Consider the following 25,460-nt stretch of genomic DNA (forward strand, 5'->3'; position numbering starts at 1 on the left):
GTATCAATGTATGTGAATTAATGCACCATCTATCTGGCAAATATCATGTAACCCTTTTATTAATTACAATAAAAAATATTTTAAAAATCTGCTCAAGAAAAATAGTCTGAAGGAAAAGGTTGTCTAAGATATGAGGATTTGAAATGATTTTCAATAGGCTCAAATGAAATACAAATAAGGGCTGAACAATTTGATTTCAATCATAAGGAAACATCTAAGTCATAATTTTGTTGGATTTATTAAATTTATTAAAAAGTTCTCTCATAATACAAGTTGACTATAGGTATGTGGTTCTATTTCTGGGTCTTCTGTTCTGTTCCACTGATCTTCTGGTCTGTTTTTGTGCCAATACCATGCAGTTTTTGTTATTATGGCTCTATAGTAGAGCTTGAAGTTTGGTATTGTAATACCACCTGCATTGATCTTTTTGCCTAGAATTGTTTTGGCTATTCTAGGTCTTTTCTTGTTCCATATGAACCTATGATTTGTATCTTCTGTTTCATTAAAGAATGTCTTTGGGATTTTGATGGGGATTGCAATGAATTTGTATATCAATTTTGGCAGTATAGCCATTTTCACTATGTTGGTTCTCCCTAGCCATGAGCATGGGATGTCTTTCCATTTCGTAGTGTCCTCTTTAATTTCTTTTTTTAGGCTTTTATAGTTTTCATTAAATAATTCCTTTACATCTTTGGTTAAGTTAATTCCCAAGTATTTTATTCTTTGGGGGGCTATTGTGAATGGGATCATTTTCTTGATTTGTTTTATTCCATAGATTAATATGTGTCTGTGATATACAAACCCTTAGCCTAATTTTGATTATATTCTAAAAACTAAGTGCCAGTGTTTGTATATAAAGATTCCCTTCTTGAACACTCATTTGTTAAACATGTCACTTGAAATATGATGTAAAAATCAATGTTAATAAATTCTTTAATAAAAAAGTCTTTTTATAAGAACTAACAGGTGTTCTAATAAGAATGTGAGTGGAATCAGAGGTAAAGATATTTAGCCCTTCTTATTATAGAAATATTCTGTAAAACGTTCAAATTTCAAACTATGAGGTATTTGTATGAGACAATGGAGAGTGTAATAAGACAGAATTTTAATACAGATATCTGTCCTGAATATAAGTTTAAAATATGACAAGAGTTATAATAGACTGATTAGGAGGCATCATTTAAAAATACTTAGTATCAGCTAATCACAATATTAATTTAATTATTAATTTATTACATTAATTTATTTAAAAATCAAAAATTGGGCCGGGAGTTTGGCCTAGTGTTAGAGTGCTTGCCTAGCTTGCACAAAGACCTAGGTTCAATTCCTTGGTATCCCATACTTAAGTGGTGCTGAGGCTCAAGTGGTAGAGTTCTAGCCTTGAGAAAAATCCAACGACAGTCCTCAGGCCCTGAGCTCAATCCCAGGACTGGAAAAAAAAATCAGAAAGTAAAAATTAGTAATTTGGGAGAAAACAAATTAGAACGTTATCTTGTATTATAAACCAGATGAGTTAAAAACTTAAAGAAAACCTATGTAACTGTAGAAAACACAGAAGAGAACAAGAGTGAACTTTGGCAAGCTTTTAGAGAAAAAGAGGTGGTAACAGGTAATGAAGTGTCAGCAAAATGACCATGCAGTGGATACTACAGGCTGACTTGCTCCAGAGTCATGTAATATAGTATCTTTTCTTTTAATATAGTATCTTTTACTCCACACAGTTACAATAGGCTTATTTATAATAATTACATATGTGAGGTCACAGAGAGCTAATTATGTTTAGTGCTTTCAGGTGTATGGAACATAATTACTAACATTTGTGGAGCTATTTCCATCCATTGTTAAGTACCAGAGTGTAGGTGACAAGGCTTGTATCCTCTTAAAAAAATAAAGAAAATTAACACTCATTTTCTGCCCCAAAAGAAAGAAGTTCTTCTTGTCATTTCCCTCCCCCGCTTTTTCTTAAGTCACAAAGCAGGCAGCAGGATAGTAGAAATATGTTGATGGTAACCCTGAAATAAAGCTCAGGAAATAATTTAGAACTGAACCCAAGGAGTCTTTATTTCTCTCCTAGGAAACAACGTTCCTGTCTTACATAGTACTGTAGAAGTTGGATTTATAAACATCAATACCTTCTGCTAGGAAAGACCACAGTCTAAATAACCTACAAAATATACATCCTTATGATTTTTACTAAAACTTAAGTTTTAGAAACTATTATTCATATAAATTATTAAGATGTCTCATTTCTTCTGTAAAATAATTTAACTATTAGACAATTATTAGCAAAACTGATAATAAATGGAGCCGGGAGTTTGGCCTAGTCGTAGAGTGGTTGCCTAGCATGAACGAAGACCTGGGTTCAATTCCTTGATATCACATATACATAGAAAAAGCCAGAAATGGTGCTGTGGCTCAAGTGGTAGAGCTCTAGTATTGAGAAAGCCCAAGGACAGTGCTCAGGCCCTGAGTTCAAGGCCCAGAACTGGCAAAAAAAAAAAACTGATAATAAAAAAAAACTGTGTAATCCTTTTTACAAAATCCTTTTGAAGAAGCAGCACTTAAAACCTTAGAAGTTAATAGAGTAGGAGAAAGTTTTAAAAGAGTAGCAGTCAGAGATAGTACATAATAAATAATAACACTCCATTTCTGAAGAAATGGCTGCCAGTTATTAGTTGCCAATTGTAATATATAAATTTATTTTTTAATATTTTTATTGTAATTAATAAAAGGGTTACATGATATTTACAAGATAGAAGGTGCATTAATTCACATACATTGATACCCCTTCACATGTCTTGGTCCCCATTACACTCCCCCCACCCCCCCATCTTTTTTTCCCTCCTTCTCTATCCAATTTCAAATAACCAAATACAAATATATCTGATATATCCGATAACAAAGTGAGATACTGTAACAATATGAGATAACCAAGGTATCTTAAGGACAACAATCATTCATTATATGGCTTTTGTTTCTATATCCTAGAGGTCCTTTCAATTAGTGTCATACTATATGGCCTTATGTATCAAGGTTTTGCTCTATTGTAAATCTCTGCTAGGAGAGACCAAGGTTTCTACTGATTATGACAAATGAGGGATACCATTGAGCCTAAGTTCCTTTGAGTCTGGCTTACTTCACTTAATATGATTTTTTCTAAGTCTTTCCATTTCCTAACAAATGGGGCGATGTCATTCTTTCTGACAGCAGCATAGAATTCTATTGTGTACAAATACCACATCTTGTTGATCCACTCATCAATTGAGGGACATCTAGGTTGGTTCCATATCTTTGCTATGGTGAATAATGCTGCAATGAACATTGTTGTGCTAGTGAATTTAGTATGCCCTAGTTTCTGGATGATTGGGTAAATGCCAAGTAGTGGAATTGCTGGGTCATAGGGGAGCTCTATGTTTAGTCTTTTGAGGAACTGCCATACTGCTTTCCATAGTGGTTGAACGAGTTTGTAGTAGTGATCCCTCCTGGCCACATCCCCTCCAGCATCTGTTGTCATTCGTTTTCCTGATCCTGGCCATTCTAACTGGAGTGAAGTAGAATCTTAGAGTTGTTTTGATTTGCATTTCTTTTATGACCAGAGATGTTGAGCATTTCTCCATGTGTCTATAGACCATTTTTGTTTCTTCTTTTAAAACAGGTTTCATATAGAGCATTTCATAACTAAAGAAAGACAAGTATGAATTGTAATTATTTTATGTCATCTATCCTGAGATGTTGGCCAAGAATATTCTGTTCAACATTGACTGAACTTCAACAATTACTGGTGCATGATTTTCTCTTCCACACAAATCTTCTCTGCTTTGTGCACAGCTAATTTTAATCTAGCTTACTCCTACCAAACTATACTGCTCTCTTCTGTGTTCTCCATCCTCCTGGGCATACTTCTGCTCTGGAATGGAATGTGTCACAGTACAATGCCACCATTCATCACTTTTCTGTTCACACCTGATAGAATGAATGCTGGAGGGCAGAGACTACAACTTCTCTGAGCTTATATACAAGACAAGGTAGAATTATCAATCTATACCTACACCTCAAAGTTTCTGTAACTCATAAAACCATAACAATATGCAACTACAGCATTTCAAATTCAAAAGCAAAGCTCATCAGGGACACAAGTTGGGTTATTTTTTATTGTATGTTATTGTTGGGGTAATGTATAGAGGGTTACAGTTATATTCATCAGGTAGTGGGTACATTACTTCTTGAATATTGATATCCCTTCTTGTGTGGTTTTGTCCAACTTTCCTTTCCCCGAAACCTCCCAATCACCTTGTTTTTTCTCCTTCCCTTCCCTATTCCAAATAAACATATACCAGGTATCCAAGTCAGATAGAGTAACAACATGAAATAAACAATAAGAGGGCAAAAACAGAAAGAGGAAATAACTATACATAGTACATTAAGAATAACAATCACAAAGATAAACTTGTTTCTCCAGTGCTTTTAGATATGGTTGCTAAAATCTTTTGCCCTAATGACAGCCTTGTATAGAGAATGTTGAAACCATACATATAGTGCCACATTAGACCTTGGCTGCAATTCTAGTCATAGCAAATAGCTGACCTTGGAAAGGAATTTTTTGTGATCTGTCATGGGGCTTGAACTCAGGATGCTCTTTGGGCTTTTTCTCTCCAGGCTGGCTGTCTACAACTTTGAGCTCACAGCTCCACTTCTTTGGATAGGATCTTTATTTCCTGAAAGTCAATGTCCAACTCTACAAAAGTTGCATAGTAAAATACCTCATCAAACCATTAAGACAAAAAGTCACTGGCATAGTCATTGGAGTATTGGTCGACAAAAATTTATTAGCAAGGTGATTAATAAGAGTATGGTCATTAAAGCTAAGGAGAGCTAAGTGTGAATTAGTTATTATTATACATAATAAAGTCATGACCATTAATACTAATAAAGGGGGAAATACTGCTTTTAAGTTTGTTGCCAAGCCAAGGACACTTAAAAACTAGAGGCTTTAAAACCTACTATGTTTTGTTCCTTTGCTTCCTAAAAAGTATGTTCCCACTGCAGTGGAAATTGCATTTCTAGTCACTGTTCTGGTTAACACTAATGAAATGAAGCTAGGTCCATAGGGCTGTGTCTAGTTCCCTCTCTAATATGAATCAATTAACAGTTGGGAATTGCAATGGGGAAAGAAGGGTCACCATATCCTGATGTGACTGAATGACAAATGCCACAGCTGGAAAGAGATTAGAGAGCATCTCAGGTCAAGAAAGAATGTAAATGGCTGCCCCATGTGTCTAAGATACAGGAAAAAGAAAATTAAGTAAAAATGTCATGGAGTCAAATTCCAGCTAATGAGTGCAAGCTCTGCAGGCACCCAGAATAGAGGGAAAGAAAGGTCAAGTCTGTTTCTCAGAAAGCTCTCTAGTGTACAAGCGACTTTATACCTTTAAAAAGGATAATGACCTAATTTACATGCAGAACCTCAGCATACAAATTACCTGTTAAGAGTTTTTTCTAAAAGGCTGGTAGACAAAGACTACGTACAGCATTTTACAGACATGTTCTGAGAGGCAGCAGGGTTTCTGAGAACGAATGGCAGACTGATCAAATACATTTATTTGCATATACAGACACCAAGGTCTTATATTCCTTGCTTCCTGTTTCTTACTTTTCCTGTCATTTTCTTAACAAACATTATGATGTTTTCTTTTTGTGGTCCAGGGACACAAAACCCTTATGAGCTATGAAATCTGCTAGGTATCTCTATTCCAGAAGAAGAAAGAATCCAGCAGTTGCTCAATCCAGTGTCACTGTATGTGAGTCAGCAGGACCTGGGTGCAGGAGTTGTTTTGCCTATAGGTGAAGAAGTTTTTCTGAATATAACTCAAGGGGTGAAGACAAGGGAGGAAGATGGGGTTGAGGTCCTCTCTGTAATCTTTATGAAGAAGGATCAGGTTGACTAATGAAGTTGGTTCACTCATTCATTAGTATAAAATACCTTCATGAATCAAAAATCCAAGGTTATAAAACACATTAATGTAAAATTCATCCTATTTTGTACACAGACTGTATAGCCAAGACCACAGTGGAAATGCTAAACAGCTCTACCCTTGCCAAAGTTTCCTTCTCCTTTATAAGAATTCTCTTTCTTCTTCACCTTCCCTTCCACCTTCTGTGGATTTATTTCCTCTCTCTCTTCCAATATATCACATGCATGTAAGCCTTTGCTTCTAGCTTTTTTCACTATGGTGCTTTTATGAAAGCCTTCTACACTTAAATGTACATCTGTGGTTCAACTCTTTGATTGCTGAGTTGTATTTATTTTCTTGATATGCCACAGTTTCATCATTCATTTACCAGTTAATTTCTCTCAGCAGCAGCTGCCACATATCCATTTGCCTCAATATGAAAACAGTGTCAACCTAGAGATGAGGAGGCAGAGATCAATGAATATGGCTGTGCTCGTAGCTTTAGTTTGGAAGAAACCGGGGAACTAATGCAACGGAGACATGCACCAGATACTATATTGGAAATGAACTTTACATCTTGGTCGGAAGTTAAGTCATGGAGAGAAGAGTAGAAGAAAATGTCTTATAAGACCTTTAGATCAAGTTTTCTTCTCAAGAGGAAGACTTATTTTTCCAATTTATTTTTTAATAAGTTTATGTAAAAAGGGAATGCTTGTGCTATTATGAACAAGAGGTATATTTTTTCCAGTATTCATTCTAATATAGTTTCAATATACTTAACACAAAACATTATTTTCTTACAAGAGCAGACTTTGGGGCCTCTTCTGGGAAGATGAGAGGGATCCGGAAAACAGAATGCATGGACAGAAAAGGGTGAGTTGTGAACACAGTTCATGTATACTATGTATGACATCCACTGTTTTTCAGTTGATATATATATATATATATATATACTAATAAACTCCAACAATATATTCTCCTCAAAATTATGTGACTTAATTATAACTGTACGACTTAAATAAATGTAGATTTACTACACTCTTTTGAAAACAATGGATGGCATATGAATTTAAGAGTCAGATAATATTGTCTGGTATTACTTTGACCTACCATGAACTACAGAAATTTCCTGCATCTCAGTTCTTCTCATCTTTAAAATGATTGCAAAAATAGCTCAGAAATTAGTGGTCATAAGCATTTAAGTAAAAATATTTAAATTAGAATGCAATATTTGATGTAAAAGCTATAAATCAAAATACAGAAGTAGAATCCAATTGAACAAAGAGACATGAACTTTGAAACTACCAGTGTAAAACATAAGGAAAACATTGGAATTTATAGGCAGAGGTAACAATTTATCTGAATATGCTTCCAACTGTCTAGCAAAAAAAAAAAGATCAAGAATGGATAAAGATAGCTGCATTAAGTTTAAAAGTGTCAACACAACAAAAGAAACACCTACCAGAACGAAATATGACCAACAAAATAGGAAACCACCTATTCAATAAGGGATTGATTAACAAAATACCAAAAGTTCATAAAATTAAACAGCAAAAAAACAATATAACTAATAACTTGACAGACAGAGTTTTCAGAAGGAGAAATAGAAATTGCTAATAAATACACAAAAGACTATTCAACATCTTTACCCAAGAAAGGAATGTAAACTAAATCTACATGAAGTTTCCATCTCATTCCAAACAGAATGGCTATCTTCAAGAAAACAAATAACCAATGCTGATAAGAATGGGATGCGGTATGAAACCTCATACACTATTGTGGGAATGTAAACTAGTACAAACACTACGAAAATCAGTATGAAGTGTCCTCAGAATACCAAAAGTAGTTTCCTTATGACCCTGTCATACTGCTCTTGGAAATATATCTAAAATAATATAAATCAAAATACAGGACAGATATTTGCATGCCCATGTTTATTGCAAGTCTGTTTCAGTACAGCCAAACTGTGGAAGAGCCAACAACCAGTGAATGGATAAAGAAAATATAGTGGGGTCAGGAGTGTGATCTAGTGGTACAGTGCTTGCCTAATGTACACAAAGTCCTGGGTTCAATTCCTTGGCAACCACAGTACAGAGGTAGTGCTGTGGCACTAGCCTTGAGAAAGCTGAAGGACAAAACCTACACCCTGAGTTCAAGCCCTAGGATTGTCCTCACACCAAAAAGACAGAAAAAGAAAATAGAGTACCTATACTCTGTGAGTACTGCTCAGCCAAATGACATATAAAACCTATCACTGGAAGGAAAACAGATGTAAATGGAAATCATCGGGTTGGGCAAGATAAATAAAGCTTAAAGAGCCAAACATCTCATATTGTTCCTTATTTGTAGACATGAAGTGTGGACACCAAACCTAAAATAATGATGATGATAATAATTAAAACGCTGACATTAATGTAACTGTGTGATTGTCAGGGAATGTAGAATCAGAAACAGGGGGGGAGGGGGAGAGAAGAGAAGAAATATAAATATAAAAGAAGGGGTAAATTAGTTCAAAGTACACAATACACATATACAGAATCATCACAAAGAAATGCCCTGATGTATACTAACTTAAAATTTAAAAATGTATTTAAAGTGGAGTGTAATACTTGGCATGTTGTGAAAGAAAAAAGCAGTATGATAAAAGATGGCATTTATATTTAAATATGCATATGTAGGCTTATGATAAGCATTTCTGCACCATTTCTGAAAAATAATTCAATATATATCAGCTTTCTGGTTTCTGAAAAAAACTAAAAAACTGTGATAGCTTTTGAGAAAATATTTTAAAAATATATTTCTGATAAAACAAACTTTATCCCAGACACAAGGAAAACTTGAAAATATAAAAGAAGCAAACTACCAAATACAATGGTTGTTTTGTGGATGAAGACAGGAGAGAAAAATAGGAAGAGAATGACAGAAAGAGAGTAATGGTTCAAAAAGAATTATACTCCTTACACATTATCTGATTCATGTAACTATAACCCTATGTATATCAACTCTACAATAATAATAAAAATGTGTTAACATTTTGAAAATGCAGTTGATTAAAGATGCCACATGGCATGATAAGTAACAGTCAAAAGCCACAATGATGAAGGTTCTTTGGGATTCCGTAGGTTTGTAAAATAGCCTAAGAGTAAAATCATCATATAGGATACTTTTTCAGTCATGAACCACTATGTATGTTAAGTATTTAACATGCAAACTAACATGTTAGGGCAGCTATACACAGCTCATATCCATCCCATGACCAAAGACTCCTGTAGCTATTTTTTCAGTTTGGTGTGTTCTTCAAACACAACCATGAGATGGAAATCAATTACAGTCAACAGGATAGAAAAGCACTGAAAAAAAAAAAAAAGAAACATAGAAGTCATGGCCAGTCTGCACGAATGCGGTTGCCTTAACAACTGGATGCAGAGTCCCTCAGCAATGGCTTCCAGTTTTAAAAAGGCAAACGTGACATCAAGTACCCAACTGAGTCACAAACCAGAGCTTACTGAAGAGCAAAACCAGTAAATCCAGGAAGCCTTTGATCTCTTTGATGCCAATGGAACTGGTACTATTGATGTTAAAGAACTAAAGGTGGCAATGAGAGCCCTTGGTGTTGAGCCCAAGAAAGAAGAAATCAAGAAAATGATAACTGAAATTGATAAGGAAGATACAGGAAAAAATGAACTTCAGTGACTTTTTCACTGTGACGACTCAGAAAATGTCTGAGAAAGATACTAAAGAAGAAATCCTGAAAGCTTTTAAGTTGTTTGATGATGATGAAACTGGGAAGATATCTTTCAAAAATTTGAGGTGGGTGGCCAAGGAGTTGTGTGTAAATCTGACTGCAGGAAATGATTGATGAAGCTGAGCAGAATGGAGATAGAGAGGTCAATGAGCATTATGAAAAAGAGCCTCTATTAAGATCAGTGTCTTCTTTTCTACTGTAAGCACTTGTGCCTGCGGTTGTGTGAAATCTGACTTTCAACAACCTAATTCCCTCACCCCAGACTTCACAATACAACTTTAGCCATGACCTTAAATCTCTTGTAGTCTTTTGAAAGTATTCTTTGATATTAAAGCTATTTGTAAAATGACCTGCTGATTTTTAAAAAGCAAAAAGAAACTATATTCAAATGGAGAAAAGGGTCTTAAAGTTTAACTACTTGCCATATCGCCTGTATTGCTTCACTCTTGCCATGTCTTTCCACACAGAAACAGGCACAAAATACCCTATAAAAGCACATGTACCATGCTGCCCCTAGCAGTGGTTATTCTTCTGTGGTTCTGGTTTTTAACTGATATCTGAGTAGAGTTTTGTCTCATAAATTCTAGTGAACTCTTGCTTGCTATTTGTGTGTGTTGATGCTATTTATCCTGTCTTAAAATTAAAATTTCCTTAGTTTAAACTTTAAAAAAAATAGAAGCCACATCAATAGAAAGTTGAAAGAACAAATATCGAGAGATGGTCTCTTTACAAAGAATTGTCATGCTTTTTCCTTGCTATCAATATCAGTGGAGGAAATGTGTGAGTTCTCCTTTGAATCTGCTAAGTGTTAGATGCAACTGACAAATCATGTTACTCAAGTTAAGGTTAGAGGAAGAGAAAGCAAATCAATACACAGTGAAGTTGAGACCTGGACTGGACTATAAACTGCAGTTACACTTGCTATCATTAACCTAAAAAGTCAGATGAATCATGAGATCATCTAGAGATTAATTTCCAATATGGCAGCCATCTGTCATGCATTGTACTTCCAACTGAAAATGCTTAAACCTGTCAAGATGTGGGGCCTAATGGTAAAGTGCTTGCCTAGCATGCATGAAACTCTGGGTTCCATTCCCAGCTACCACATACACAGAAAAAGCTGGATGTTGTTCTGTGGCTCAAGAAGTAGAACACTAGCCTTGAGACTGCACAAGTATAGTGCTGAGGCCCTGAGTTCAAACCAAAGATTGGCAAAACAAACAAAATTAAACCTTAAATTATCAAAAGGTCAGTTCTTGAGGGATACTAACTATATTTTAAGTTATAATTATATTGGTGAACAAGATGGGTGATGTGATTGGAGGGAGAACTTAGCAAAGGCAAGCGAACCTTGTACCTAGTACATAGGAAAGTTGCTGATGTTTCTTCATTTTTCTACTAAACTGGTTTGATTTTTATTACTGTATTATTACTATTATTATACATACTACTTACTCTAGTAATAATTATTAGGCACTTACTTTCAGACAGTATTCAACTACAAACTAATAATAGAGAGGTGTGGGAAATAATGAAGATCAATCTGAATCCAGACCTACAAATGGATTTTCCAGAGAATTATACCAATCCCAAACTGCTCTTTCCCTCTATTCCTGTACTTCATTTCTATTTGTGGTATTAGCTCATCTGTTAAGAACCCCCTGCATAGTAATGAATTCAGTGCTATGACAAGTAGCTCTGTTTTTCTTAACTTGGTGTGAGCCTCATAGTTTGTATTAGTATGCAGTTCATATTAAGTTAGTGACTTACGTTTTTTTTTTTTTTTTTTTTTGGCCAGTTGTGGGCTTGAGCTCAGGGCCTGAGCACTGTCCTTGGACTTTCTCAAAGTTAGAACTCTACCACTTGAGCCTCAGCATCATTTCTGCCTTTTTTCTATGTATGTGGTACGGAGGAATTGAACCCGGGTCCTCGTGCATGCTAGGCAAGCACTCTACCACTAGGCCAAACTCCCGGCCAAAGTTAGCGACTTACGTTTTGAAAGTGTGCTTTATCACAAACTTTCTAGTGATTTTTACTATATATAATTTAATGATGGTGTACATGCCTTTGTTTATTATTTATTTATTTATTTATTTATTTATTTATTTATTTATTTATTTTGCCAGTCCTGGGGCTTGAACTCAGGGCGTGAGCACAGCAATCAAATTCAGCACATGGTGCATGCTAGGCAACACTCTACCAGTAGGCCAAACTCCCAGACCCTATTTTTTTAAGGTTTTTTTTTTTTTCTTTTGCTTGCTTGCTTGCTCGCTCGCTTTCTTTCCTTCTTTCTTTTTTTCTTTCTTCCTTCCTTCCTTCCTTTCTTTCTTTCTTTCTTTCCTTCTTTCTTTTTTTTTGGCAAACCTGGGACTTGAACTCAGCATCTAGGCACAGTCCTTGGGCTTTCTCAAGGCTAGCACTTTACCACTTGAGTCACAGCACCACTTCCAGCTTTTTTTTTCTGGGTATGTGGTACTGAGAAATTGAACCCAGGGCTCTGTGTATGTTAGGCAAGTACTCTACCAGTAGGCCATGCTCCCTATGTTTTTTTAATTTTTAGATTCTATTTTTTTCCCAAAAAAAGCTTATTTAGAAGCTTTATATTCAGGAAATAAAAGTTATATCCTTAATTTCACAAGTACTCAAATTCAGATATTTCTGGAGTTTATGTGCAACTTTAATATTAATTCAGGAATTAGGGGCAAATTACCCAATATCTATACATCTCCAGTTAATATTAAATGTTCAAAATCAGCCACTAAATGGACATATGTATCATTAATTTCCTTAGTCTTCCGTTTTCAGATTTTGTCATTAAAATTTAATAATTTGGATGATTTATTGGATAAGAATTATTAACATTTTATGTTCCCAAAATTTTAAAGTATTTCATAGAAATATATCCCTAAACTATTTGACAAGTGCTCTTATATTTTATAGGGGTATAAAGAAGTTAATAAATCTTAAACTAGTGTCAATTTTTATCAAAACCTCTGTGAAGCAGTGAAGGGATAGAGGAAGGACAAAATGGAGGGGAAGAGAAGAAGACATTGAAATAAATTTTTATATTAAAAAACATATGAGTAATAATCTCTAACAAGAGGTTAATACTGAAGAAAATTTAATTCTATGTCTGATGAAAAAATTGAATTTTCATATACATATGAAGATTTAAATTAATACTCTATAAATATTTGAGTTGCCAGATAATTAGTATAGTTGAAATGATAATTCTTAACTGAAATCAGACAATATTACTGGAAAGATAAATGGGAATTACAATAAATTTAAAAGCACAGGACAACTGGCATATTAATTTCCAGATTAAGGTAAATTAAAGATGTTCAATCATTTTCCACAATTGCCTGCTAATGAGAAGACCACAGAGCATGACAGAAAGCTATAGTTTTCCTAGACTCTTTTCAGTATTTCTCTTGGATGCAATAAAGGGAAATAAGAGATTTTTTTTATTACATTGTGTTTCAGTTCTTTTAATTCCCTTCCTTTCCTTTTTTTCTTTTCTTATTTCCTTCTGTCACCATTTTTGATTTCTGTACCCTTTGTCTTATATATAAGTTTATCAAATTTGGGGAGAAGGGGAAGCACAGAAATGGTAGGACAAAGAGTGGAGCCAATTCAGTGATGAAATCCACTAGACGCTATGTTGGAAATGAACTATTTAACTTTGGAAGGAAGGAAGTTGGGAGGGGAAAAATGGGAGGGAAAAAAGGAGGGGGTGACTCATGAAAATGTAACCCCTCTGTATATCACCATTACAAAATTTTTTAAGTAAAGAGAAAAATTATAAACTCAGAAATCAAGCATTTATTTTTAAAAGCTGATAAAATGAGACTAGGTGGAGAGAATATGTGTGATGCTGAGCAAAGATTAGATATTCACCATATGACAATGTTAGCCCTTATTATCCTGATGTGTGCAATACACCTAGTATTAACAAAATGTTGCAAAAGGTGGTTTAGCCTGCAGGATAAATTTAGGTGGTACTCTTAAGTTACAGTTAAAAGCCATTGTTCTCAGCACTCACTGATTATATTTGGCCTTCTATGTTTTTATGGTTTCTCTACATTTACAGTAATATTCTCTGGAATACTTCAACACTCAGAATAATTGAATCAAATAAACACAGCATTTTCCAACAAAGTAGATTTATGGTCAACCAGGTGATATTTTATATTATAGCTGAGGAAACATAATAAATAACTAAGAGGCAATAAAATGGGTTCAGAAAATTATGCCATAGTGGATAATGGAACCAAACCTAAGACATAATTCACATGGGATTCCCTGATAACTAAATTAGGTTTTTCATGTGGAGGCTCCTGAATGAAGAGAAGCATTGTTTGCATTTTTAAAAGGTATTATAATTTCTTTTAATTAGATATATCACAGAGGCAAAAGAACACAAAGAACGCATGTATATTCTAAATACCAAGAATAAACATCCATTGAAACCATCAAATTGAAGAAAAAACTCAGTTATCTTTGAGGCTTCCTAAAATCCCATTCTTTCATAGGTGACCTTCATAGTAGTGTATGATCAAGTTAATGGCACAGTGTTTAAAATTATACACAAGAAGAAAACCAACAAGACCTTTTACAAACAATCAAGAATCACTAAGAAAATAGTAATGGGGAAAGGAAAATCTACATATACTATTATGAGAATACTAGGTGGCTAGGGGTATAGCCCAGTGGTAGAATGCTTGCCTAGCATGCCTGAAGCCCTGGATTCAATTCCTCAGTACCACATACACAGAAAAAGCTCAAAGTGGTACTGTGGCTCAAGCAGTAGGGTGTTATCTCTGAACAAAAAGTTCAGGGACAGTTTCCAGGCCCTAAGTTCAAGTCTGAGGTCTGGGTGGGGTGGGGGAAAGAAAATATCAGAAGGCAAAAGTAACTCCACTTGTGATTTATTTATTCAACTTTGTTTTGGTTGTCTTCAGAAAGTGTCTGTTCATAGGTTAAAGATGCAAAGAGTAAAGCAAAGAAGTGATGTGAGGATTGATAGCTAAGAAAGAACTAAACAAAGGAACTCTGGGAGATGTTTAAAGAGTAGACAGATCTAGAAGCAACAGTCTCATAGGTATGGAAAAGTTTGTATATGGGTGATTGTGTAATGTGGGAAAATAACTCCATTTTATTTAACATCAAGTCAACAACAGAACTAGTCAAACAGAGTGAAGGATAGAGTTCTAGCCTACACCAGTTATGAAAGGACAAGAAGGTGGTGAGATGGGGAGAAAAGGAATAAAGAGAGAAAGAAGGGGAATAGAGAGAGGAAAAGAGGGAAGGAGGGGAAGGAGGGAAAAATGTGAGGATAATTAGAAGAATGGCTCAGGAGCCGGGAGTTTGGCCTAGTAATAGAGTGCTTGACTAGCATGCATGAAGACCCAGGTTCGATTCCTCAGTACCTCATACATAGAAAAAAGGTAAGTGGTGCTGAGGCTCAAGTGGTAGAGCTCTAGCCCTGAGAAATCCCAAGGACAGTGCTCAGGCTGTGAGCTCAAGCCCAAGACTGGACCAAAAAAAAAAAAAAAAAAAGAATGGTTCAGTCGTTATCCCTCATTTACTCATTTAGAATCCAAAGCAATTTCATATACTTAATCATCTTTTATCCACAGCATAATAATGCATTGGGTCACCAAAATAAAAATGTTTTAATGTTTATCCACATAATTGTATACCTTGGAGGTAACTCACAAATAGGCTTCTAGTAGCTATGATAAATAAGCCCAGGGAAGTGCTGAGATATTTATTTGTCAGCTCAACTTACCTCTTAATCTCTTTATGGATTTAGAAGGAGAAACAAAAGAAAATAAACATTTCCTATTCAGTTGCCAAATATCCCACCTCCCTCAGCCTCTCAGTGCTTCTTCACACAAGGCTTACATATAACAGACATTCTTGACCATTGCCTTTTCACTGGAATCAGTCGAATCTTTAAACAAAGGTGACACATTTAGAATTAACCTCTGGGGACAGTGATTTAACTGTATGGAGGGTAGCACGTACTTGATGTTTTCTTAAAGTTGCCATAAGTGATTAAGAAGCATTGTTTAACATTAACCTCATCGATTTTTATGTGAGTGGAGCCTTTAGAGAAATAAAGTTAGTTGAGGTTAAGAACATACACTCTTTGTTGGTCATTCTTTTCAGCCTAAAAGGTAAGAGTTGAGGATAGCCTTGTATAATCTGTTGTGTCTACTCATGGTTTAAATTAGTGCCTTCAACAATTTGACCCATGTCTGCTGTGTGGATTGAGCTTGATCTGACTGCAGGCATCTTAAATCCTAACCACCATCTTACCCTAGAGTAACCCTGGCTGGTATTTACTGTATAATTTCCCAGCAAATTAGAAAGATCTCAAATTCTAGCTACTCACAAGACTCAGATCAGGAGGTTTAAGGCCAATTTTGCTGGTGGGGGGGGGGAGAAGGCGGGAGAATCATAGGATCCTTTCAAAACAAATTAAAAGCTGGAGGCAGTGTTAAATACCTGTTATCCTAGTTATGTGAGGAAAAAACATAGAAGTGCTGGGCCTGGGCAAAAAATAAATAGGAGGCTGGCCTGGGCAAAATGTGAGACTCTAATCCAAAAATAATGGAAGCAAAATGTTCTGGAAGCATAGCTCAATGGATAGCATACCTGTCTCAAAAGATTTGAGGCCCTTCATTAAAATCCTAGTACATAAATAAATGAAATGCAAAATCTTTAGATGTGCTCTCTAACACCCTCCATACATTTTAATAAAAAGGTCAGGAAATTTAAATGCCCATAGTAAGACTAGGGGTTTTTGGACTGATGGAAGTTTGGTCATTGCACTATTTCCGACTTTCAAGGATTACTGAATCCAATCAATATATTTTGGAGGTGAGACAAGCATAAGTCTTTGACGTCAAGGAGAAAACTGGGCTAAACCTTTTCCCAAAGATATCTAAAATGAAATCCCATGAACATTTGTCTATATTATCACAAAGAAGAATTGTTTTTAAGTGTAGAAGAATAAAGGAAAAACATGAAATCAGAATGAGGAGAAGAGTTCAATTACTTGCTGCTGACACTAGAGAAGAAAGACATCAATGGGCCACCATGAGCCTCTGGACACTGGGGAGAAGTTTCCAGAATGGCAAGGTCCTAGAATTATAAAGTTGTGTGGTAATTTGCTAAAGTAGCAAAGGGAAACACATGAACTGGCCATTTCTTTCAGCTCAACTATTTAGAGCTCCATATCTATATGGGTGGTAAGAGGGATTTCTTAATACAAAGTATTACTTCAGTCTGTAGGCTTCCATCCATATTTTATGTTTTTCAAAATGGAGGAGATGAACTATGCTGAGAAAAACCCCCAAGCTTTATTTAGCTGCCATCCTAAGTTTTTCCCACAGTTAAATGAATATCTATTCTTCATTTCAAGACGGCTTCTTTATCCCTTAGGCTTTCTAAATGAAGTAGAAAATATGTGATGACTTACAAAGCTCAAGAAAGCTAAGAAGATAGGAAAAATCTGGGAATTCTTCTCCTGGTAGCTCATTCCTAAAACCTAACTACTCAGAAGACTGAGATCCAGAGGATCATGTTCATAGCTAACCTTAACAGCAAAGTCTTTTAGACTCCATATTAACCAGGAAAAAGATGGGCTTCAGGCATGGATCCAGTGATAGAAAATAGAAATAGAGAAGGAAAGGAAAGGAAATTAGATTTCTGAAAAATTTATTCTGAGTAATCATAAATTACCATGCAATCCATACAGAGAAGGCTAATATAATACTATTACACTGGATAAAGAAGAAGGTGAAAGGTCTATATGTGCCACTTAATAAACAATAAGATGGTGAACCACCTTGCTCTTTCATATGAATCAGTATTTGAAAGCTATATTAATAAGCATTATTATCCTTTACATTCTGAAGAATGTGAAAGAAGTAGACACATTATTAGGTTGAAATTTTTAGGAGAGTACTTAACTATGTTAATTATACACTGAATATCTTTAAATAAAATAAGTATCATCACCAAGAATTGTGTTCTTTTTTCATAGTTGCATTGCACTTTATTAAAAAAAAAAACCCTGCCCTCATGGATCATGGTTTTGATTCTGTACCTTTGATTTAAATGGGCAATTTGTATTCAAGAAGTCACATCCTTAATAGTGAAATGGCTTTTAAAGGGATTAATGCAAGCCAATAGGATGCTGAGAAAATGAGCAGTTGAATTTTCAAAATTGCTGAGTATAGATGGTAATTCTCAATTACACTACCAATGACATTTTCCAAAGAAAAAGAACTACACTGAATTGAAAGATAATGAATGGTGGAAAGTAGTAGCCAACAAAATGACCATAAGTAACTGCATGTGATTTGAAATCCACTGAATCCTACAGTGCAAGTAAGAATTTAGGCATGGAACTGGACTTACAGTTCTCTAGCATACAAGGTTACTGAGAAATGTGAATATATAATCAAGTAGTAGATTATTAAATGTTTGCTTCTTTAGCACCAATAAAGTGAGAATAGAAGACTATACACACTAATAAAGTACAAATTAGAAGAATTTCATTTAACCTCTACTCAAAGGCTTTTTTCCTAAGAATCCCCCTATGATGAAAGAGATAGTATAGATTCAGAGCCTTATTAAAATATTTTTACTTCCCTTTCTAACTTTCAAATATTCTGGAAAAACTAACCTGGAAAAACTCTATTTTACTGTTGGGGTGATGTACAGAGGGGTTATAGTTACATTCATTAAGTAGGGGGTACATTACTTCTTGAACACTGATACGCCTCCCCATGTTTTTCTCCCAATTTCCCTGCCCTCACCCCCTCCCACTCATCTTGTTTTTCCCTTATCTTTCCACTTTCAAATACATAAATAAATGTATATACAATATACCAAGTACCAAAGTCAGATACAGTAACAGGTGAGATAAACAACAATCACAAAGATAAACCTCTTATTTCATATCCTGGAGTTCATTTTGCTTAGCCTGATTCTATATAGGCATACATATATAGTCTTTGAGCTATTATTATCCTCTGTTAGGAGAATCCTAAACTTATACTAATTGTTAAAACAGGGAAACCATGGAGCCTATGTTTCTTTGGGTCTGGCTTATTTCACTTAATATGATTCTGTGCTGCCATCAGAAAGAATAACGTTTCCCCATATGTAAGGAAATGGAAACACTGGGAACTTTTATTCAATTAGTCCTAGGTTGCCCTTGCTGAAATACTCCTGTCATCATTCCTTTCCACTTCACTGAATGTTTTCTGCTGCTCACAGCATTATCCAGTCAAGAAACTTAATTATTTTGTTTGAGGAGCAATTCTATGATAGACCCAGTCTTAGGAAGAAATCAGGGAAGAGGGGTTGCAAAGCTAAGATAAATATAGTTTAGGTGTTCCTAGAGCTTAGGATCAAATAGAAATCCTACAAGGTAGGGAAAACACAACTGCAGGTAGGATGAGACTAAGAATGGAGAGGAATTTTAGGGAGAACTCAGGTGAAGGATAAATGTAAGGCTTCAGAGCAAAGATGGGAGAAGGCAGGCAATCTAAATAGAAAGAAATGTCCAGAACAAAAAAGCAAAGGGAAGCTTGAGGAGTGGCAATGGTTCAATTTGGCTGGATCATGGAATATCCAAAGGCTATGTAGAATGTGTGCCAGGAAAAGCTATAGAGTAAGCCAGGCTTTCGAGAGGGGCTTGAATACCTCCTTAGGGAAACTGAATTCAATCACTGGTGAACAGGAAGGCATTGTAGGCTTCTGAATGGACATGATACCTGAACATGCAAGGTATTGTGAAGACTGACATGTAGGACATACTGCAGAGAGGATGTGTTGTAGATGAATGAGGATAACAGTGAGAGTCAGGTAGCATTTCTGTATGGAAATGTAGTCATACAGAGGAAAGAAAATAAATGCAAGACATTGACTTGGTCACTAATGTGATGAGAAGTACTATAGAAAGGTAGTTCATAGAAACCGTCATGCCTTACCACTTACTAGATAGCAGCTGGCATGAATGATAACTGATAGACCTCCAGTAGTGTACCTCCATGTAAGTTGTACAAGAGGAACAAAGGGTTCTGTTCTAGACATATTGAGCTAGAGTGGCAATGGAATGTCTGAGTGATAATTTTCAACAGATTGTTAAAAATGTGTCTCAGGCTGGGCACTGGTGGCTCATAATTTACATCCTGGCTAGCTAGGAAATTGGGAGAGCTGAAGGATCTTGGTTTGAAGCCAGCTTGGCAAGTGCACAAAACACCATCTCAAAAAAATATTCAACAAAAATAATCAATGAGGGGCCTGGAATTTGGTCTACTGGTAAGAGTGTTGCCTTGCATGCACGAAGACCTGGGTTTGATTCCTTGGTACCACATACTTAGAAAAAAAACTGGAAGTGGTGCTGTGGCTCAAGTGGTCGAATTCTAGCCTTGAGAAAGCCCAAGGACAGGGCTCAGGCCCTGAGTTCAGTCGCCATGCTTGGCAAAAAAAAAAAATCAGTTAGGACATTGGTCAAGTGCAAGATCTAGCAAGAAAATTTAGCAAAAACTTGGCCATGAGTTCATACCCCACTATAGGCAATGTCCAAATAAAAAAGTTTTGAAACACTATCAAATGCTAAAAAATAGCTGGCTATTATGTTATTGGCTTATTCTGTAATCATAACTACTCAGAAGGAAGAGATCTGAGATTAGATGCCCAGCCTGGGCAGAAAAATCAGCAAAAGTCCACCTCCAAAATAACCAGTCATTTGTCCAATTGAAGATATAACACAAATGATTGAGCACTAAGGCAAGTAAACAAGCATGAGGTGGTCCTAAGTTCAAACCTATTTTTTAAAAAAGCCTGGAGAGATTATTGTATTGCAAACTGAGAAATAAAAAATAGAGTATTTATTATACATGTAACATATATCAACAGTACTATATTTAAATATTTTATACACATGATTAGATTTAACTCTGACTCCCAAAGCACAGAGTACATTCTAATGTCAGTACCATCAATTAAATAAAAGAAAACTAAGGCTTTAGAATTTGAGGAATTCAACCAAGTCAAAATGTTCGTGAGTAAAGATAGAGTAAGGATGTACCAGGTAGCTCTGAAACACATGATCATTTTCTCACAGTTAACAAATCTTTGTGTCCACATTCCCTGGTTTGGGGGATTTGGTTGGATGAAACAGCCCATCTAAAACCAGCCCTTGGAGTCCAAGAATGGATATGTCCAGGAAATTAAGCCTGGCTTTGGGGATCCTCAGAGTGTTCATAGCATTTTGTCTTCAAACAGAGAATCATTTCCTTATATATCATCATTTTTCCATATCCTATGACTTGGAGCCTGGGATGAACAATGCACAATGAGGGAATACTTTTTATGAGATCAACTCAGTCTTTAGGCTTTAAGTTAAATCAAAACTGGGCTGAGGATGAAGCACGTTTTTGAAGCGATTCCAAGTATAGAGGGACATTCTCTAGCTGCTACAATGTTTAGTCATGGATAGATCATACTAGAAAGGCCAGGCACTGCTCACTGGTGGGTCTGGGCAGTCTGTTTAAACAAAAATTTCTGAAAAGATATTTGGCTTTTCCTGCAGTATAATTTGAAAATTAATGCATAGTTTTCTTTTTTCCAAGTGTACTCACAATTTAAGCTCTTTTTTTTTAACAAGATTTTTGTGCCTTTCAGTTTGACTTCTAAGTTCTGAAATCTCATTTCCTGGCATTAACCCTTATTTTATTCTTACATGATGTTCTACTTTTCATTAACATCTATTAGTTATACAAAAGTTATATTATGATATTTTCACACATCTTTCAAAAAAAGTTTTTCTTTCCTTTATGGAAAAAAAAAAGATGTAGCCCTTCTTGGGACCAAAGTGCCAACTACAAATATAAGTCCCATGGATTCCTTAGTTTGTATTCTCCTAGTAGCATTTCCCAGGGCCAATATGCCACTTTGGCTTTCCTCCTTCAAGGTACAAAGAACAACACCCTGGGCAAAAGCCTGAGAGACACTGGATTACCAACACTTTAATGTATATAATACTTTTATTACTGCTTGTCTAAACTTGCTTCACAATATCATTCCAGATGTAGCTGAGGAAGTAGATGCCCAGCTAAATGCATCTCAGAGCCCTAGTCCTCTCATAATCACTTCAGCACAAGTTCCTCAGATTTTGAGTTGAGCTTTATTCATGATAGATAGGACAGCAAACTCCAATGTCTTAAAAATTACATTTCCATGAGGGAAAGACCATAAAAATGGAAACTGGTGTCTCAGCCTCCAATAGAGCTGGGAGTATGGAGGGGTATTTCATTCATCTATGGCTTCACACTGGTCAAGATCTGATTCCCTGGGACTGGAATCCATGCCCTGTATTCATACTTGGCTTGATTGCCCAACTGGTACTCTACGTCTTATGCCATGCCTCTAGTCCTACTTTCTGATTGCTATTTTAGAGATGTAGTCTCACATACTTTTCTACCTAGGCTGGCCTGGAACTAGGATACTCCGGTTCTCAGACTCTTGAGTAGTGAGGATTAGAAGCATGAACCGTAGCTGCTTGGCTTAAAAGTAGCTAAGAGGAAAAAGTGGGCAGTTGAAATTCTTAATCATGTATTATATCCTGGAACACATTTCCAGTAAAGATGGTAGATATTTTCAGGCGAACAATATCCTTTGTGTAGCTTTAGCTTAATAACTTTAGAAATATGAAAAATTATGTTGTGTGTTGGGAGTATAACAGACTTTTCTACCCAACACCGGACCAGCTAACTATAACACAAGTTCAGATGTTTATTCTTAGTGGGAAAAACATTTCTATTTTGGACTGTATAGCTCTCATCAGCATTTAGTTTTAGAAATAGAAACTTTAACTCCAAAAAATCTAACAGAAAGACAGATTCTCATTTTGATGATGACAGCTGATTTTGGGGAAAACGTCTATTTCCATTTTAAAGTCTTCAAAAATGCACATAGAATAATTTTCCTTACTAACAATATTAGAAGGGGGAAGACACAATCCGATTTGAATTTCGTTTGCACAATTCTCATAAAACACTTCCTACTTTTCTTTGAGAGTTCTTTGAAGGCTGTTTTTCATCCCATCTCCTGGTGGTACTAAGGCTTCATGACTACTGAGAAGGCCCACACTCACAGTGCACTTTTATAATAAGTGAGACAGAGTTCAGAGATCTACTGCTTCTTCTTCTCACTTGCTCCTAGCTAATTTGGATCCTTCTAGTACTCACAATCGAGCTGGTGGGGCTCTGGCCTGATGAATTCTCTGCACTGGGATTCTCAAGGGAGAGGCTTGGGCTTGGAGGCTTTTATGGGAATGACTATAGGAATGGAGTCAGGTAGGGTAGGGCTGGACTTTAGGTTTGTGAGGGCTCTACACTTCTAGCTTGTTATCCTGCTGATTAGTCAATTGGAGGAGTGTGATTTTTCAGCCACTCCTCCACACTCAAAGGGCTCCATATACCCAGTTCTGGTGGCTGAATTGTTTCCCCATTGTTTGTACTCCCATCCATGTCTTAATAATCCCCCTGAAGAATCTGTGACCTCATTTCCACATTGTTAGTTTGCCTTTTGGAGGTTCAACTGCAGGCACTAAATGGAGTCTTCAGAATTACTATTTCTTGTGAGATATTTTACTCTAAAGAATGACAGTTCTGTCTGGGCAGTGATGGCTCAATGCCTGTAATCTTAATTACTCAGTAAGCTGAGATCTGAGGATCCTGGTTTCATTCCAGCCTGGAAAGTTGGGAGTTTCTTATCTTCAATTAACGAGCATAAAGCTGGAATTGGAGATGTGGTTATAGCGGAAGAGGTCCAGTCTGCAGAGAAAACTTCAATTGAAAGCTTGAGGCCCAATACTTCCATGAAAAAAAAATTGACTTCTGAAATTCCAGATCAAGGGCTTTGTCAGCATATCCACTGATTTTACTAACTAGTTGCCAGACATATGAGCTTAGCTGAATAAGTAAACCTTTCTATACTTCTGCTTTTCCACCTGAAGTGATAGAGTCACATTTCTTCATTCATGGACTATTTTTAGTATTACTTATGACATGAGTAAAGTGTACTTGACACTCTATTAAGTGTCCAAGAAGGAAATCTATTATCATCAGTGCCACCTGAGGTGGACAGGACTGACACTAACCACAGCCCCAGAAGCTACCACTAGATGACTATCCAAAATCATCACACTTTTGTTGTGAGAGCCTCCTTCCACCTGCTTCCTGCAGTTGAATCTCCACAGTCTGTCTTCCATCATATCATTCTACTCATTGCAGCTTCTATTGCCTGAGAGCCTAAGCCCTCCTCTGTAGAATTCACATCCACTTCAGCTATAACCGATTATATTTCATAAAACCTACTCACTGTTTTCAGGTTTTTTTATTTTAAAATATGGACTATATATACCAGTTCTGTTGAAGAGGTGTTACCAAAGATTCGGCGTTTGCTAACTTTCCTCAAGTCAGCAATATGAGGCCTGGGTTCACCAAAACTCTAGCACAAATTGCTGCCAAGGCACGCAAGCCTTTGCCAGCTCTACCAGAGATCTGCAAGTGAAAGGCCTCGCTCGGGATGGACAAGATATCTTCAGGGGTCACCTGTCTCTGACCAGTTAGCACTCTACAAATACACAAGTATCACCATCAGAATTTTCAATAAGAAATTAGTTTTTTTCTTCACTGCTTTGGAGTTTCATTTACTAGGCAGGTACTCTGCCATTTAAACCATACCTTCAGCCCTTTTGGCTTTCGTAGTATTTTCACATAGAGTCTGTGCCCACACCATGCTGGAGAGTATTTTAGTGGACAGATATCTTCTTATTTGTGATTCTTGTGTACAGATAGGATGACAGTTGGAGTCATCATGACTAGCCTTTTCTGTGGGACGGGGGCTATTGAACGTTTTGCCCAGGCTAGTGTTGAACAGCAATCCTCTCACCCTTCTGGAGAGCTAAGATTACAGGCTTGAGCCTTGCTCTTAATTGTGTATTTGTCATCCTATCATGTGTGCTGCTACACAGTACTTGCAATAAAAGTCTAATATTCCAAGTGAATGCACCTGGTACAATGATTCACCAGTGTTTAGTGCTCAATAACTGTCACTGAAATTAGCAGAGGGACACTGGCCAGACACTGATACACATGTCTATTTGTCTACTCAATGCTGATTTTAGAATCATTTCATATCCATAATCTGATTTCCTCTGACCAACATTTATATTCATATCCTGTTGCTGATAGACCACAAACTCACTGACTTAAAATGACATACTTGTTATTTAACAGTTCTGGAAGTCAGAAGTCCATAGTGGGTCTCAGAGGGTAAAAAAAAAAAAATCAAGCTGCCAACACATTGCATGCCTCTTGAGTCTTGCTTTCCTGCTTCTGCATTTCTTGGCTCATGGCCCATGCTTCCATCTTCAAATCCAATAACAGCAGGGCAAGTTCTGTCCAATCTGCCAGCATGTGCGCGCTCTCTCTCTCTCTCTCTCTCTCTCTCTCTCTCTCTCTCTCTCTCTCTCTCTCTCTCTCTCTCTCTCTCTCTCTTCAACCTCCTCATCCACATTTAAGGACACTTGTAATTACTTGGACTGTGAGAGACTATTTTTTTCAGTCACCTAATTAGCAATCTTAATTCCATTTGCAACCTTAATTCTTCTTTTCCATGAAATCTGACAAATTGACAAGTTTCAGAATTGGGATACAGACACCTCT

General features: G+C 36.2%; 1 protein-coding gene and 1 pseudogene across 3 annotated transcripts in view; one reads left to right on the forward strand and one right to left on the reverse strand.

Annotated features, from left to right (window-relative positions):
• Prkd1 (protein kinase D1) overlaps positions 1–25,460 on the reverse strand; it is a 313,953-nt gene that overhangs the window by 90,967 nt on the left and 197,526 nt on the right. The window lies entirely within an intron of this gene.
• Positions 9,372–9,898, forward strand: LOC150055380 (centrin-2 pseudogene; annotated as a pseudogene).

The sequence above is a fragment of the Megascapheus bottae genome, chromosome 14 (assembly GCF_031878675.1).
Source record: "Megascapheus bottae isolate mThoBot1 chromosome 14, mThoBot2.hap1, whole genome shotgun sequence".
Classification (NCBI taxonomy): domain Eukaryota; kingdom Metazoa; phylum Chordata; class Mammalia; order Rodentia; family Geomyidae; genus Megascapheus; species Megascapheus bottae.